This window comes from Elgaria multicarinata, chromosome 12 (genome assembly GCF_023053635.1).
Source record: "Elgaria multicarinata webbii isolate HBS135686 ecotype San Diego chromosome 12, rElgMul1.1.pri, whole genome shotgun sequence".
Taxonomy (NCBI): Eukaryota; Metazoa; Chordata; class Lepidosauria; order Squamata; family Anguidae; genus Elgaria; species Elgaria multicarinata.
This window is the reverse complement of record NC_086182.1, coordinates 29,735,428-29,741,427: the sequence shown is the minus strand read 5'-3', so window position 1 is coordinate 29,741,427 and position 6,000 is coordinate 29,735,428.

The following is a 6,000-nucleotide window of genomic DNA, read 5'->3' as shown; positions in this document are numbered from 1 at the left end:
TGTCAAGAGCTTTACAATGAAAGACAGTCAAAAAGGGATGACCAAGGCAGGATCTACACACTACTGCTTTAAAATGGTTTATAAGAGTAGTGACAACTGTTGGGGCCCAGGACACACTTCAAATACAGTTTTCAAACCATTTATTTATTTATTACATTTTTATACCGCCCAATAGCCGAAGCTCTATTCAACGTGTCACATCCGTCTTGGTGTAGATCTGGCTTTCCTGGCTCTGTGTGTTGTGTGTTAACACTCACCCACTTACTTTCCTTAAGGGAAGCCCATTTAACATTTTTGATCAGATCAGATATGTAACAATAGTCGCTTGACATTCTTAGCAGCTCACAGATAACACTTAGCTCTTTGAAGGAAGTGTCCTTCCCTGGCCCTATTCCTGGAATGAGTAATTTGCATCTGCATTGGAAATGCTGCAATGGTGTACTCATAGCTACCCTATTTCTTCGATTCTAAGATGCACTTTTTCCCCATATAAAGTAACAACTCTAAAAATGGGGTGCATCTTAGAATCATGGGTGTGTCTTAGTTTTTTTTTTCTATTGGTGGTACTGAAATTAGTGTGCGTCTTACAATCGATGGCGTCTTACAATCGAAGAAATACGGTAATATCTTTAACTTCCTAAATATACAGGTCTCCATGTTGATAAGAAACGTAGTGTTCATGTTTGCCTAGTACTCCAGGTGCTTCGTTTTATCCTGACTCTGTTGTATCAAAGAGAGGAATTAAATGTGGCATGCCAAAACAGTCTATGGTTTCTACAGACATTATGTACTTTGGCCTGCTGGGCACCACCATTTTCTAACCAATGTTTCGCAACTTCAGGTGCTTCTGCCTGGTGTGTTCATCACCAAATTCAATGCATAAAGTTCGGATTGGCTGAAACAACTCACAGAAAGCAGCTCATGCTGAGACAAGCCTGATGTAACTAACATCAGTATGTCACCTGACCCAGTGCCGGTGCTACTTGGAAGCAGGATGTGGGGAACCCTGCTTACTCCAGAGTATTTCCATTGACATTTACAATACTACTTTACAGGCAGTGGTTTGAAATCTGAAACCTAAGTACAATTTGATCTCAGTGCAGAGAGAGGCAGTGTGCAATTCGTGGATAATTGGGATAGTGGAACCTTTCCTGCTTCTCATTTCATAGCGGCTTTTCCTCTTGGTTTGCATTGAACAAGCACCCAGACTGGTTCTGAGCAGCAGTTGATGATAATTAGAATAAATCAAATTAGAACCTGCCACCATGGAGGAAGTAGGCAAAAGGTCACCAGTAGCTAATTAGACATTATGTTATTTAAGAAAGCTGCATCACATAAAGGTGGCAGTTGCCAAGTTAAAGAACATTCAAGGACAGAAATGAATCGAATTTTGGGTGTAAACTGGATACAACTGCAAGGAAAGCACAGCTGTCATGACTGCACAACTCTTTCCAGACATTGCTCAGTTACATCCCATCACTTAACATCAAGACGTTGATTTCAGAGGAGAGAAAACTTTGCATGCAAAAGATCCTCTTTCTTGCCACAGTTCTCGTCGGTGGGTGGTAACTTCCTCAGTTCCTGATGACCTCTCCCAATTTTGCTTGTTATGATCTTGTAAAACATGAAAGGGGAGCTGAGATTTCAATTGGCATCTGTTGCAAAACTATGAGACACCATTCTGGAATTCCCAGCTTACATGCACAATTCCCGTGCTGGGAACTGATATTCTAAACTCCCAGAGCCATACAGGTCAGATTACAAAAACAACTGCCCGTGATGGAAAAATTAATTGCCACTGTGAAGTACCTTTACACTTCAATTTGACTCCTCCTTTGCCGCCCTCTAATAGAGCCCAAGACAACTGTCAACAGCTTCCTTAATGAATCCATTAATGCACAGACACATACACCCACACATGCAGTATCACAGCAGGGATCATGTTAATCAATTAGAAAAAAATGGTATTTCTGAAAATAGCTGAAGATGCCCGCTCATGCTTGCCTACTTAACTTACGGAACTCACTACCACAAGATGTAGTGATGGCCACCAATTTGGATGGCTTCAAAAAGGGGGTTGGATACATTCCTTGAGGCAAAGGCTATCAAAGGCTACTAGCCCTGATGGTTGTGTGCTATCTCCAGTATTCGAGGCAGTAAGCCTGTGTGCACCAGTTGCTGGGGAACATGGGTGGGAGGTTGCTGTTGCACCATGTCCTGCTTGTTCATCCCTGTCTGATGGCTGGTTGGCCACTGTGTGAACCAAGTGCTGGACTAGATGGACCCTTGGTCTGATCCAGCATGGCACTTCTGATGTTCTTACCTTGTGTTTCACAGTAAAACTGGGATGACACAATTGAGCAAGCGAAGAAACTAAGGCCACAGCTAGACCTAAGGTTTATCCTGGGATCATCCAGGGTTCACCCCTGCCTGAGCACTGGATCCCCTGTGTGTCACCTAGATGAACAGGTTTAACCCATGGACGATCCAGGGATAAACCTTAGGTCTAGCTATGGCCTAAGATTGATCAAACACATGTTAATATTCAGGGTAATTCTTCATACCATTCTCAGGTTGAGGCATGTTCTGGGACTTGTTCATCGTTGCTGCCGCTCCTGAGCAATCTTTCTTGCATTTTTGCCCATTTCCAAAATTACAGCTTTTTGGAACATGGAAACCATTCCCAGATCTATTCCACTGATTTCTCTGCAAATAAATTTATCTACAGGATCTCATTTCCTCAAGTTGTTGATGCCCATGGGGTCTAAAAGACAATAGGGATAACATGTCTCATGATGCCATAAAAAAAGGAAAGAACCTTAGGTTCAAATAATATATTATTATTATTATTATTATTATTATTATTATTATTATTATTATTTGTATCCCGCCTTTTGCCCAACGCTGGGCCTCAAGGCGGCCTTACAAAGTTTAAAATATACATGGGGGGGAGGGAAACAAAACCATAAACAATTATAAAATACACAACAAAATTATAAGACATTAACATAGATGGAGGGCCGGATTATTCTCCAAAGGCCTGCTGGAACAAAAAAGTTTTAGCCTTCTTCCGAAAGCCCATCAAGGAGGGAGCCAGCCTAGCTTCCTCGGGAAGAGAGTTCCAGAGCACCGGAGCAGCCACCGAGAAGGCCCTCTTCTCCCATGTTCCCACCAAGCGTGCCTGTGAAGAAGGTGGGACTGAAAGAAGGGCTTCTCCAGAAGATCTCAAAGCACGGGCAGGCTCATAAGAGAGATACGTTCTTTCAAATAACCTGGACCCTCATCTTATGTGGCTTTTCAGCTGTTCAAGCGTCAATCTCCAGTGGGAAGCTGGTCTAGCCCCTCCCCTCCCCTCCCAAACCTCTTTTAGTCCCATGGGGGTAAATCTTTTATCTCCCCCTCACACACACACACACACAAGGGCCCAAGCCATAATATATACATTTAGCCTAAAAGGCACCTGTAAACTGGTGTCAAATACCCTCATATTTGCTAATGTAATTACAACTAGTGGTAGTTATGAGTAGAAGGTAAAACGAGGAAGACCAGAAGCAAATGAGGTAAAACTGACTTCCGCAGTTTTATGACTGAAATTATTTCCGTACAAGGTTGACGTTAAAGATGGTAAATCAAAAGAAGCATTTAACCCTTCTGGTAAAATCACTTCCCAACTTCTTTTGTGATATCTTTTATACATTTGTTTTTATAAACTGAAAGACCTTTGTTTTTATAAACTGAAAGACCTTTGTTTTTAAACTGCTTCTATGAGCTTCATCCCACGTACCCGTTTCCCTTGAATTATCCCCATAATATGAAGCTGTTGTTGTTAGCTAAATCACACCCCGGGTGGTGAAACTCCTAAAATCCTTTGTATACCAGGAAAAGGGTTTAAGGGAGGAAATGTAAAAAAAAAATCATAAAAAATCAATGGATAACCCAATCCAATTCAAATTTGGTGTGCTGAAAGCCCTCTTTAATATCTATTACCATGCCAATTTTGATGTCTTTAGCTTTAAAACTTACTCAGATGTAAGCATTTGTTTAATTTGCAGTTTAAAAATATCAAATCACCCTTCTGCACCCCAAGTGGCCGCTCAGAGAACAACAAAAGATTCATTCCTAAAGGAGTCCAAAATTCATCGGTTCTTTTGGCTAGGAAGCACAATTAAAGCAGGATGCATGGGAGTATTTCACAGTAAAAGCAGATTATAAGCTGGAAAACTTCGGAGTCCTTTGCATGCAATTTGCAGAGATTTCACAGTATAACACTGGTGTGATGAACCTATATATGAACCATCCTGCACTTTATGATTTTTATGTCAGTCCCTGTCCTATGTTTCATCACCAAGTGAGTCTAGGCTACAGGGAACACGACACAGGGCCTTCTCTGTGGCAGCCCCTGCTTATGCAACTCCCTTCCTAGGAGGATCACCTTAGCCCATTGGCTGCCTTTCGGCAAGTGGTTTAGACATTTTTTGTTATGCTTGGCATTTAATGACTGCTGGCGGAGGAGCCAAATGCTGATTTCACTCTCATGTGTCTTGTAATTCTGCCTTTAAAACTGATGTTTTCAAATTTTGTATTGTACACTGCCTTGAGGCCCTATTGGAGAGGTGGTATAGAAATATTAATAAAAGAACGATCATTAGGATTACCATGTGAAAGGGAGGACAAGGCTCCTGTATCTTTAACAGTTGTATAGAGAAGGAAATTTCACCAGGTGTCATGTTTATACAGGCAGCACCTGGTGAAATCCCCTCTCATCACAACAGTTAAAGCAGCAGGAGCCTTGCCTTCTTTTGTAGAGTGACCAAGGCAGAATCTACACCACTGCTTTAAAGTGCTTTATTTATAACAGTTTTGACAACTGTTGGGGCTCAGGACACACTCCATATACAGTTGTCAAAACTGTTATAAAGCGCTTTAAAGCAGTAGTGTAGATACGGCCCAGGTCCAAGCAGCTGGTCAGCTTATTGAAGAGTTTCAGTCACTTTTCAATTCATATCACTGATCATTTCCTTTAGCTATGCCAGTACATTTCACTAAACACATGAGACTGAAAATGTAAATAAACAAGGAAGAAAATGCATGCAAACAACAAAGAACGAGAGAAGGAAACAGATTGATAGATGTTAGATCGGCATATAGATATGCATATATCATTGTTAATATATCATTGAGGCTCAATATTGGGCAAAAGGCGGGATATAATAATAATAATAATAATAATAATAATAATAATAATAATAATAATAATAATAATATCATCTGACTGTTTGGAGAACAATGCCAAGATGTTATTGTTCTCTCTCGTAGTTTCATGAATGTACATTTCAGGCTGTCACCTACTCGGAATTGGAAAAAAAGCAAAATAAATACTTACTTAGTGATCTAGATTCACACAGAATAGCTGTTAGCTTGATACAGGAAAGCCTTCAAGGAAATCTACACTGAGCTGGACATCTGGTACCTGCCCAGTCTGAGTAAATCAATGCTGCTGACACCTCTAGCCACAGCCCCTGCCATGGTGCACCCCATAACCCTGAGAAGGACAGGACCTGCCCACTCCATTCCCCTGAGAAGGGACTGCCCAATAGCAGGATGGGGAGAGAAGAAGCCTATAATTCTGTCCCTCAGCCTACTAATCTCTCCTGGCTTCCGACTCTATGGACTAAAAAGTAGGGATGTGCTCCGCTTCTCTTCGGTTCAGAGAAGCAGGAGCGAGGCGGCCTAATTCGCCTCCGAAAAAGGCGGAGGCGAAGAGAGTCAGGGGAGCTGCGGATTGAGGCGAAGAGGATCGCCTCAATCCGGAGCTTCGCCTGCAGGTAAGTGGGGGGGAGGGGGACTAATCTGGCGCTGCCGGCGCCGCCATCCATGTGGCAGCGGTAGCGCCAGGTAAGGGAGCAGGGAGGAGGGACACTTACCTTCCTCCGTCGCGGGCTTCAATTGAGGCCCCGGTTGAAGCCAGAAGTGAAGGCCGAGGCCTCTTCCGGCTTCAAC